Below are 13192 nucleotides of genomic sequence, written 5' to 3' on the forward strand. Positions count from 1 at the left end.
TGTCTCCTTGCTGATGTACTCATCATACAGCTTCCTCATCACGCTCCAGATGAGCGTGGGAATAGACACCCAGTATCCGGTGTAGAAGGAGTAAAGGGCTGTCAGATAATCGCCTCTCTTTTGGTCTAACGTCATATGTGCATATCGAGGCATGGGCCTATCACGCCCCAGATGAGCTGGCTGAGCAGGCTGAGCTAGTATATGTGAATACTCAGCTCCATGATGTGGTGGAGATGGTGATGGAGTGAAAGCAGGATGAGCCGCAGAGGTGGATGGTATGTGGTCATCCTCAGGCTCATGAGATGGTGACTGAGGTGGGGTAGCCTGTGCTGGCTCCCGCTGTACATAAGAGGGCTCTGCTGGCTCCTCTGTTCGTGGCCTAATATGTCGGGTAGGCCCGTGTTGCTTGTTGGTAATGGTCTTCCTCTTAACCATGGCTTGCAAAAAGAAAAAGAAAAACTTGCAATGGGAGTTAGTACCAGAATAAGAAATTTTTAAGTATGAAATAAAAACATGTATGTCAAGTAAACTAGACAAAACAAATATGACATGAATTTATGCAAGTGGTAGAATATGAAACATGCTAAACAATGTAAGTATGAAATGCATCCAATGCGGAATATCACAGGCATTAGGTATAGATAAAATAGCATGAACATAAGATATGATGAATGAAGTGTGTGTGTGAGATCTGTGAAGTTTGATCGATCATAAAAAGAAGTGAGATCGATCACAAAAGTTGGATCGATCGGAGACATGAGTTCGATCGATCTCTCAAGATCGATCGGAGATACAAGTTCGATCGATTGAACTGTGCGACGTTAAAAACTCAAAAGTCACAGATCTATAACCTTGGAAGGATGAGGCCCACACGAACGTGTTCGTGGGCCCAACAACACATCAAATCAACAAATCCCCATCATTGAACGAGGCCCAAACTCCCAATATGAGATCAAAATCCGAAAATATGCAAAATATATACACGAAGCAACACACACATATATATATATGGAAATACAATGCTTCGAAGCTCAACAATGGTGGATTTGATCATTTAAGCATCCTAAATCAAATATATAGAACATGTATGCAATAAATCAAATCAAGTTTCAAAGTAGATCTCGGTTCTTACCTCAACCGAAGAGAAAATTGGAGATGAAAAGGGAGAGATGAAATCGAGATAAGAGAGAGTGATTCGGGAAGCTTGATGACACCGGAGGGCTTGCTAGAGAAGGGGAAGATGATGGGTGCACGACGGCGCAAAGAGGGAAACAAGGGTTTACAGAGAGGGTGAGATCGATCTAAATGATCGATCTTGAGAACCCTCGATTCTATTTTTAAAAAATATTCCCGACAGAGTTCGATCTATTGAACTCAATTGTGATCGATCGAACTTTAATGAACTCTCTTCAAAGTATTTTTGGATTTTTGAAATTTTGAAAATTGCAAAATTAAAATTAAAAAATGGAAAATAAAGTAAAATAAAATATTTTTGGTTTTTTTTTTAAAATTAAATTTAATTGAATAAACACTAATAATTAAAAATAGAATATTTTTGAATTTTTGAAAACATTTTGAAAAATAAAATAAAATAAAATAAAAATAAAATAAAAATAAAAATAAAATGAAATGAAAATAAAATAAAAGTGAAAATATTTTTGGATTTTTGAAAGTTTGAAAAGTCAAAATAAAATTAAAATAATGAAATGAAGACTGAGATCGATCGAGACAAGAGTTCGATCGATCAGACACAGAGCAAAAATATGCAGGTTTTTGGCTCAAAAAATTGGCTAAGTGTTGGAACATGAGATCGATCGAACTTGGAAGTTGGATCAATCGAAGAACTTCTTAATCGATCTTGGAATGTTTCGATCGATCAGACAGAGAGCTGAAATATGTAGGTTAATGCAGGCTCAAAATTTTTCTAAGTGTTCAATAATGAGATCGATCGAACTTTGAAGTTGGATTGATCGAAGGTCTTTTGATCGATCTAAGAGTTAGTTCGAACGATGGGACAGAGAGGTGATTTGGATGTAGGTTTCTGCAGGTCAAAATATTTCCAAGTGTTGGATGCAGAATGGAGTTTGATCGATCGAAGGGTGATATTAGATCGATCGAACTATGCAGAAGGCTCAATAATGTCATGAAAGCTTATGCAATCCTCACCCAAGTTCCTTGAAATGCATATGAGCCAAAAACAAGTATCTAAACTTCGCAAGAAATGAAATGAAAGATAGAAATGGGGGAGGAATAGGGTTTTGACACCTTACGAATGCTTTTGCTAGTCTTTAACGTTTCTAGCAAGACATTGGGCTCTTTTAGCCCGGATCGAAGATCTTATAATGCATCCCCTCCTTGTTGGGGTGATAGATGCTTTGAACTCCACCCAACAAATGGTTCTTTGAAGAACTTGTTGGATTAAGCTCAAAAGAAATCTTTGGTCCCTTGTCTATGCAATCACAACCTTTGGGCTTCCATGCCCTTTCAAAGCAAAAGTTTGAAACAAGATTTTTAGAATGCAAGGTTGAAGATGATCCTTTGGAAGTTTTGATCTTACACAAAAGCTCATTTCCTTGACATTGAAGATCATAACATTTATCTACAACACTAACCTCTCCTTCATATCTGTCAAATGAATTGGGTATGGGATTAAAGATATTCAACCTCACCTTCATGTGGCCAAATGAGATCTTTATTATCCCCGTCCTACAATTGATGTTGGCATTAGCAGTTGCCAAGAAAGGACGGCCAAGGATAACGGGAATTTGGCTCTTAGAATTGGGAATAGGTTCCGTGTCTATGACAACGAAATCAATCGGGAAGAACAATTTTTATCAAAACATCCTCAATTATACCCCTAGGCTTCTCAATGGATCGGTCGGCAAGTTGTAAAACTACCGACGTCGGTTTCAATTCACCTAGGCCCAATTTGACAAAAACCGAGTATGAAAGAAGGTTAACACTTGCTCCTAAGTCAAAAAGCACCCGATTAATGATATGATCACCAATAATGCATGATGTAGTGGGTGAACCGGGGTCCTTAAACTTTGGAAGAGTATTATGTTGCAAAATTGAGCTTACTTGCTCGGTTAAAACCACTTTTCTTGGTGCTTGGCTCTTGTTTTTCAGCTTTTGGGTGCACAAGTCTTTCAAGAATTTGGCATAAACCAGAATTTGCTTGATTGCATCCAATAGTGGAAGATTAACTTTCACTTGCCTAAACATTTCCATGATTTCATTGGTTTTTGCCTTTTGCTTGTCTTTTGAAATGGATCCTTTTAAGGCATCCGGAAATGGAACTTTTGGTTCAAACACTTTTTCAAAATTTTCTTTTGAACTCTCTTCAACACAAGAAGTTTTCAAATCATTTTTCAACAAAACATTTTCAACATCATTTTTCAAAATTTCTTTTTCAAACACATCTTTCAAAACTTTCTCATTTACAAGATCACGTATATGCAATGAAGGAGGAATGGGATGTGAAACAGGACGGGTGACAACTTAAGGTTACACCGATTCACTCTCTTCATTGGACATTCCAACTTGATTATCCACAATCCTACCACTCCGCAAGGTAGTCACTGCATTAACATGTTCAATGGTGTAGCCTTCCGATGAGGAATGGGTTTCCACAACATATTGTTGCTTAGGTGGGGCATTTATAGGCATCTTTCCCTTCTCTCTTGCATTGAGAATGCTAACTATTTGCCTTACTTGTGTTTCTAGCTTCGCAATAGATTGAGAGTGAGAATGAAGTAATTCATTGTTAGCCTCTAAAGTGCCCAAAGCATTCAAAACTTTCTTTTCAAAGGTGGGACTTCTAGTATTACCTTGGGAATAAGATTGGTTGGGAAAATGAGAATTAACAAATTGATTCCCTTGCGATTGATAAGGTCTATAACCTTGGGATCCTTGGTTTTGAAGTGGAGGTGGAATGTACTTCCCTTGAAAACCGCCTTGGGAAGGGTTTGAGCCCTCCCCTTGGTTTTTTCAAGAGAAATTCAGATGATTCCTCCAACTTGGATTATAATGAATACTATAAGGATTGTTCCCTTGGTTCACAAAAGCTGTATTGACTTGTTCATTAGGTTCACTTTGCACTTGTCCGTGAGGACAATGAGAACTAGAATGAAGAACACTAGAACAAGTCATACATTTTTTATTTGATGTACAATGAGAATGGTTAGGGAAAAAAGATACTTGGTTCGCCGAGTTTTGGTTAATAAAAAATTGATCAAACCTTTGAGATAAAGACTTCATTTCGGCGGCTATTTCATTTGAATAGTCAACTTGATGTAAGCCAACACTCTTTCTACCTTGTGAATTTCTACCATTCTTGGATGATAGTGTTCTATGCAAAGAATTTTCACTCATGCTCTCATAGAGACGCCACACGTCATCCTTATGCCTATCAATGTATGAGCTACCCATGGAAGCATCAACCATGCCTTTATAGTTGTCCGATAAGCTCTCAAAGAAATATTAAACTAATTGCCATTTGGGCATGTCATGATGTGGACACTTCCTAAGCAATTCATTGAAGCGTTCCTATGCCTCATGAAACGTTTCTCCATCCCCATGTGAAAATTCTCAAATTGAGGTTCTCATGGCATTGGTCTTAGAAACCGGATAGTACTTCTTCAAGAACTCTTGTTGCATTTCTGCCCAAGAAGTGATTGAAAAAGGCTTAAGATTGTTAAACCAATACTTTGCCTTGTTTTTTAAGGTGAATGGAAAAAGTTTGAGTCTTAAAACCTCTTCCGGTATGTCCGTATATTTTACAGTGGAACATACTTCAAGAAACTCATCCAAATGCTTGTAAGGTTCTTCACTTGGAAGTCCATGATAGTTAGGAAGTATTTGAATGGTTTGTGGCTTAATTTCATAATGATGTGCTCTAAATGGAGGCAATTGGATGCATGTAGGTGCATTATACTCATTAGGCACATAATGGTCTCTTAAAACAAGAGGTGGATTAGCTACTTGAGGTGCAACGTGAACACCTTAGTTTTGAATTCCTTGATTGTTGATAGGAGGTTGTGGAGCATACATTGGCCTTGGCATTCCATATGGAACTTGGCCTTGTTGTTATAGTGGTTGGTGAATGAATGGCCTAGGCATGCCTAATGGTACTTGCATGTTCTCATTATGCACATTAGGATAAAGGATACCTTGTTGGTCTATGTGACCAAGGTCCTCAACATGATTGTCATTATGGTCATCCATTGATAGATTGCCTCTATTTGAACTTCTTTTTCCCCTAGGATTTCTAACGATAGATTCAAAATGCAAATCAAGAGGGACAAGAGTTGGTCTCAATGAATGACGCCCATGCATGCACAATGCAAAACATAAAGAAACACAAAGAATAAAAAACACTATGCCTTCACAACAATGCAATTAGACTTCTTCCACAAACACTTAATTCATACTCCCATGCTTTACAACAATGATGCAAGACAATTAAAAATAAGCCTCCATGCAGGTCGACAATTTAACTAAGGGATTGAGTAAGAAAGTCTCACAAATGTCCTTTAGCACTTCAACTCAAAATTTAAAGCTTAGCTTAGCAATTTTTTAGAATTTTTAGCTTTTTACTTTCTTTGCTTACTTGAATTGAATGCTCGATGGCTCCTTTGCTTGCTTCTTCTCCAACAATGCACCTAATCAAGTAATCAACACAATAAGTAACCAACAAGAAAAATAGAAGTAAGGTAAAGACACGATCAAAAGAGTATAAATCTTAATCAATTCCACAAATCCGACGTTGCCAAATCTAATTAATCAATCCCCGACAGCGGCGCCAAAAACTTGGTGGCTTCGTCGTCTTACCAAAAGCTTAAGAGTGTGTATTAAGGCGAGGGCCAAGAGTTTTACATTTATAGAAGCCACTACTACCTTTCACTATAAATATAGCTAGGGCGAGTAGGGATTGTCCCAAGGGATTATGAGGATCGAGCAATATTGTGGAATTGTTATTAGGGCTAGTAGGTCGAGTGATCAAACAATTGGTTGGTTGGTTGATTAGAGAGTAACTAAATTAAACTAAGTGATAGCAAAAGAATGCAATTAAGAGTAAGTAAGAGAAAGAGATCTTGGGGTTTAGAAATCACCACCACACAATGCATTTCTATATCATTGACAAGTGATTAATGAGGGCAAATGGTGTGTTGCAATATTGGTGTGTGTATGTGTTTAGTTGATTCAACAAGTAAGGATGACTAGTTAAGCATGTATTGTTTAAACATCATGTGAAAGACACAATATATCTAAGCAATGAAGCATATATTGTCTAAACAACATGTGAAAGGCACACTAGATCAAAACAAGTCATTAATCATTTCATTAAGCTCACAATCCAAATACAACACAAGGTTAGAGACATATACTACTTACATTCAAAAGCTTGGATCATCAAACAATAAGCATAGATTGTCCTCCCATTTAACACTACACTACAATTATACTATATCTACACTACTAGCATGAAAATAAACTAGGAGAGAGGCACAATCCATCAAGAAATAAGTATGAACCATCAAGAGAATCACAAAAGCATTCATTTAAGCACTATGTTTTGACAATCTCTAAATCTATAGCATCAATACACATAGACATGCATCAATAACACAAAATCTAGAGACAAGCACATGAACATCTATTCTAGCATACATAGACATATGGATAGAATGAAATTATCATTTGGAAGCATTAAACCACATAAATCATTGAATAAACAAGATCTAAACATATCAAAGTGTCAAAACATTAATTACAACACTAATACCTCAATAATACACAAGATTAAGATATAGAAAGCATACTTGGGGCTAACTCTAGTCCCAAGAGGATGTCTAGCCACTCATGGTAATGTTGCTCCAACCCTCAAGGGCTAACTCCATGGTTGAAATCTACTCCTTGTTGATGAAGAACTCTAATGGTGTCTCTAGCCTCCTCCTCCTCTAAACTTCCTCTCCAAGAGATTAAACCCTATAATAGTCTATATGCTCAAAAAATGCATCATATTCCTTTTATAGGTAGGTCAAGTGGCACACAAAATGAGCTGGGGTCGTGCAAAGAATATTCTCTAATGATTGGATAGAGGACAAATTGCATAAGCTGGAATTTTAACTTTTTCGCACTAGAAGAAGTTCGATCGATTGAACCTTGGACTTGGATCGATCGAACTGGCTGAGATCTATCGAACTTAAGCTAGATCGATCCAACTGGTTGATCTTTTTGGGAAAAGACAAATCAGAGATATTTTGGAGAGATATTTATGAGAAAAGGACAAAAGTGGTTAGTGGGTGATACAGCTGTGGATAGGATCAATCACTTGAATAAGGACAAAAGTGTTCGATCGATCGAAGGATGGTGTTGGATCGATCGAACTTTTGGACTTTATGCTTTTGGGTCTAAGCTTGCATCTATCTTGAAGTGCTAAGATCGATCATTGTTCAATCGATCGAACCTTGAACTTGGATCGATCAAACTTTGCTGCTTCCCACCTTTGGCTTCATTTGCTTCCTTCTTTCTCCACTTTGCTCTTTTCTTTGTTTAATCCCAGAATTGCTTCAATTAAGCTCTTATTTGGCTGAGTTAGCTTATTTTCGGGATAAATGCCTGAAAAAGGAAATAATATGAAATCAATCTAAAACGGTAAAGTAAGATATATAAAGGTACTAGAATGTCTAAGCTTAAGGGGTTTAAATACGCACTTTTCAAAAAGTGTTCTAATACCCCTTAAGCTTAGGCATTCTATTACCTTTATCTATCTTACTTTACCATTTTAGATTGATTTCGTATTATTTCCTTTTTCAGGCACTTATCCCGAAAATAAGCTAACTCAGCCAAATAAGAGCTTAATTGAAGCAATTCTGGGATTAAACAAAGAAAGGAGCAAAGTGGAGAAAAAAAAGGAAGCAAATGAAGCCAAAGGTGGCAAGCAGCAAAGTTCGATCTATCCAAGTTCAAGGTTCGATCGATCGAACAATGATTGATCTCAACACTTCAAGATAGATCCAAGCCTTGACCCAAAAGCATAAAGTTCCAAAAGTTCGATCGATCCAACACCATCCTTCGATCGATCAAACACTTTTGTCCTTATTCAAATGATTAATCATATCCACAGCTGTACCACCCACTAACCACTTTTGTCCTTTTCCCATAAATATCTCCCATATATATCTCGGATTTGTCTTTTTCCAAGAAGCTCAGCCAGTTGGATCAATCCAGCCTAAGTTCGATCGATCTCACTTACTTTCGATCGATCCAAGACTAAGGTTCGATTGATCGAACTTCTTCCAGTGCGAAAAATTTAAAATTCCATCTCATTGAAAGTTGTCCTTTATCCAATCATTAGGGAATATTGTGTGCACGACCCCAGCTCATTTTGGGTGTCATTTTGACCTACCTATATAAGGATAAGGATTGCTTTTTACAAGGGGAGCCAACATTATTTTCATATCATCTCTTGGAGAGCAAGCTCAGAGGAAGAGGAGGCTAGAGACACCATAGCAGTTCTTCATCAACAAGGAGCAGATTTCAACCATGGAATTAGCCCTTGAGGGTTGAAGCATCATCACCATGAGTGGCTAAACATCCTCTTGGGGCTAGAGTTAGCCCCAAGCATGCTTCTATATCTTAATCTTATGTATTATTGAGGGATTAGTGTTGTAATTGATGTTTTGACATTTTGATATATATATAGATCTTGTTTATTCAATGATTTATGTGGTTTAATGCTTCCAATTGGTCATTTCATTTTACCCATATATCTATGTATGCTAGAATAGATGTTCATGTGCTTGTCTCTAGATTTTGTGTTATTGATGCATGTCTATGTGTATTGGTGCTATAGATTTGAAGATTGTCAAAACATAGTGCTTAAAGGAATGCTCTTATAATTCTCTTGATGGTTCATGCTTATCTCTTGATGGATTATGCCTCTCTCCTAGTTTATTTTCATGCTAGTAGTGTAGATGTAGTGTAGTTGTAGTGTAGTGTTAAATGGAAGGACAATCTATGCTTGTTGTTTGATGATCCAAGCTTTTGAATACAAGTAGCATATGTCTCTATCCTTGTGTTGTATTTGGATTGTGAGCTTAATGAAAGGATTAATGACTTGTTTTGATTTACTGTGCCTTTCACATGTTGTTTAGATAATATATGCTTCATTGCTTAGATATATTGTGCCTCTCACATGATGTTTAGACAATACATGCTTAACTAGTCATCCTTGCTTGTTGAATCAACCAAACACACACACATCAATATTGCAACACACCATTTGCCCTCATTAATCACTTGTCAATGATATAGAAATGCATTACTTAGTGGTGATCTCTAAACCCCAAGATCTCTCTCTTTCTCCTACTTACTCTTAATTACACTCTTTTGCTATTACTTAGTTTAATTTAGTTGCTCTTTAATCAACCAACCAACCAATTGTTTGATCATTCGACCTACTAGCTCTAATTGTGATTCCACGACATTGCTCGATCCTCATAATCCCTTGGGACGATCCCTTCTCACTCATATTACATAGTATAGTTGTTAAGCGATTTATAAATTTAAGTATAATGCCTACTTGACACTATTCTCCAAACTCAAAGTGTTGTGCATTATTTTGTGCACATCTAGGGCTTTAAGTATGTATAGTTTTTGGCGCCGTTGTCGGGGATTTATTGATTAGATTTGGCAAAATTGACTAGGATTAATACTCTTTTGATCGTGTCTTTACTTTATCTTTATTTTTATTTTATTTTTTTGGTTACTTATTGTGTTATTCTTACTTAACTAGGTACATTGTTGGAGAGGAAGCAAGCAAAGGAGCCATTTAGCATTCAATTCAAGCAAGCAAAGAAAGTAAAAAGCTAAAAATTGTAAAAATTGCTAAGCTAAGCTTTAAATTTGGAGTTGAAGTGCTAAAGGACCTTTGTGAGATTTTCTTTACTCAATCCCTTAGTTAAATCGTCAGCTCGCGTGGAGGCTTATTTTTAATTGTCTTGCATCATTATTGTTAAAGCATGGGAGTATGAATTAAATGTTTGTGGAAGAAGTCTAATAGCATTGTTGTGAAGGCATAGTGTTTGTCATTCTTTGTGTTTGTTGTGTTTTGCATTGTGCATGCATGGACGTCATTCATTGAGACCAACTCTTGTCCCTCTTGATTTGCATCTTGAATCTATCGTTAGAAATCCTAGGTAAAGAAGAAGTTCAAATAAAACCAATCTTTCAATGGATAACCATAATGATAATCATGTTGAGGACCTTAGTCACATAGACCAACAAGGTATCCTTCATCCCAATGTGCACAATGAGAATAAACAAGTACCATTAGGCATGCCTAGGCCATTCATTCACCAACCACCACAACAACAAGGCCAAGTTCCATATGGAATGCCAAGGCCAATGTATGCTCCACAATCGCCCATCGACAATCAAGGAATTCAAAACCAAGGTGTTCATGTTGCACCTCAAGTAGCTAATCCACCTCTTGCTTTAAGAGACCATTATGTGCCTAATGAGTATAATGCACCTACATGCATCCAATTGCCTCCTTTTAGAGAACATCATTATGAAATTAAGCCACAAACCATTCAAATGCTTCCTAACTATTATGGACTTCCAAGTGAAGAACCTTACAAGCATTTGGATGAGTTTCTTAAAGTATGTTCCACTATTAAATATACGGACATGCCGGAAGAGGTTTTAAGACTCAAACTTTTTCCATTCATCTTAAAAGACAAGGGAAAGTATTGGTTTAACAATCTTAGGCCCTTTTCAATCACTTCTTGGGCAGAAATGCAACAAGAGTTCTTGAAGAAGTACTATCCAGTTTCTAAGACCAATGCCATGAGAACCTCAATTCAAGAATTTTCACATGGGGATAGAGAAACGTTTCATGAGGCATAGGAACGCTTCAATGAATTGCTTAGGAAGTGTCCACATCATGACATGCCCAAATGGTAATTAGTTCAATACTTCTTTGAGAGCTTATCAAATAACTATAAGGGTATGGTTGATGCTTCCATGGGTGGCTCATACATTGATAGGCATGAGGATGATGTGTAGCGTCTCTATGAGAGCATGAGTGAAAATTCTTTGCATAGAACACTATCATCCAATAATAGTAGAAATTCACAGTAGGAAGAGTGTTGGCTTACATCAAGTTGACCATTCAAATGAAATAGCCGCCGAAATGAAGTCTTTGTCTCAAAGGTTTGATTAATTTTTGATTAACCAAAACTCGGCGAACCAAGTATCTTCTTTCCCTAACCATTCTTAGTCCATATAGATATAGATACACATTATAGGATGCTCACTGACCTATAGTCATCACACCTGAGTAGAAGGTAACACGCAAAACGCACATAGCGTAGTCATGCACACCTCGACCTACCAGGGAACATCATTAGATCCAATTATCCATCCAAGGCAATATACACACCCTAACCATGATCAGGAGACTCAAGCTCATATCACAGTATCATAATGATATATATATAAATCTTTCATAATATAGAAAAGTAAAGAAAACATCCGTTATGTCGTTTAACTGTTTTAGTTGACAGGATATGCATCCATGTAAGATTTAACTGTTTTAGTTAATCCATTCCGTATGCATGAACATGTAGGATTTAGCGTTTTGATCTAATCCATCCCTGATATGCCACCGTCCCATACCGGTGCATATGATCCATAAATGATGCATACTCAAATGAACATTAAGTACATCCAGAAACCAAAATAATAGAAATCCGATACAGATAAGATCCTATCATGCATCCAGCATATGATTATAATCATAGATACTCCGTTTAAGTTGCTAAGTAATAATAAACAATTCAAACTATCCATATCCGCATAATTGACAGAACATAAATTAAAACAATTTATCAATTAACATCTATAGCATGGTATAATGATTATCAGAATTATAACCTAAGCACATTATACTAGAATTCCCAAACAATTCTTTTATACTAGTTCATTTAAATTACTAAAACAAATATTAGTAATTAAATTCTCCTCAATCCTTAACGGCATGTAAATTAATATTTAAATCCCATGACATCCATTTAATCCCAATCTTAAAACCTGTGCATAATATAATGACACTCAGAAGTCTAAACTGCATAGTATATAAAACCCCAACGATATTTTATACTAATCCATTTAAACTGGTTAAAACAAAACCAGCAAGTAAAACCTCCTCAACTCCTGACAGCATGTAAATAACATCTAAAATTACATGACGTCCATAACCGCAACCCAACCAACACTCCTGGGACTTAAATATGTGATATATATCATTGATATAAAGTCCTAAAAATACTTTTTATATCAGTTCATTTAATTTGCTAAAACAACTAGCAATTCAGTCTTCCTTCTTTCTGGACAGCATGCACATTAATACTTTATAATTCATGATGTCTTTTACCATTGCCTAAACCAACATCCCTGGGTCTTAAATAGGTTCAATTTTTTTTAAAAAAAACCCCCAGTTTAATTTCAGAAGTTCCTTTCAGCCCCTGAAATCACAAAAATAGTAGAAAACACCTAGTAGGGGTGTTTCAACAAGGGAGCCGACTCCCCCACCATGGGAGCCAGCTCTCCCTCGTGAAGAGCCATCTCTCTCATCTAGGGAGCCAGCTCCCTTACTTAAGGAGCCGGCTCTCTCGCTGAGAGCTCAGCTTCTCCGCCTCTGGTCTTCTTCTTCGCTTTTAGCGAAGTTCCAGTTGTCTGTTCTAATTTTTTTTAAAGATTCTAGGGTTCAATTCAAGTCTTAACAATCCTAGAAACTTCTCAAATACCATTATAAATTGATTGACAAAAATTAAAATAGAATAATAGCAGTTTATGCAAGAAAACAATTACAGTTACACAAAACGTAAAAACAGTTTGTAGCTTAGTTCTTTATGCATAAACATCCATTTTAAAGTTTAATTAACTTCCTGGAGACCATATAGAATCCACAGAACACAAATTTACAGGAAGGAGATAGAATAAAACTTGCCTTTAGGTTTCGGTTTGAAACTTTTCAACGTCGTCTCTAAATTCTCCGACGACGGCCGACTTTCGGTAAACCTCCTACTGCTCAGTTTCAACCCCACAAGCCATCCATTCCTTCCTCCTTGGTACACCTTCAGTCCAATCCTAACTGGTTTTCTCAGTTTCCCTCTGTGTT

At 36.8% G+C, this 13192-nt stretch overlaps 2 pseudogenes; one reads left to right on the forward strand and one right to left on the reverse strand.

The window, feature by feature from the left end:
• The first annotated feature begins 4504 nt into the window (after positions 1 to 4504).
• On the forward strand, positions 4505 to 4603 carry LOC132280380 (small nucleolar RNA R71; annotated as a pseudogene).
• Positions 4604 to 10862: 6259 nt separating this feature from the next.
• Positions 10863 to 10961, reverse strand: LOC132280574 (small nucleolar RNA R71; annotated as a pseudogene).
• Positions 10962 to 13192: the final 2231 nt, after the last annotated feature.

This window comes from Cornus florida, unplaced genomic scaffold (assembly GCF_030987335.1).
Source record: "Cornus florida cultivar Cherokee Brave unplaced genomic scaffold, ASM3098733v1 CherokeeBrave_3.0.0_Hap2_Chr10, whole genome shotgun sequence".
In the NCBI taxonomy this organism is placed as follows: domain Eukaryota; kingdom Viridiplantae; phylum Streptophyta; class Magnoliopsida; order Cornales; family Cornaceae; genus Cornus; species Cornus florida.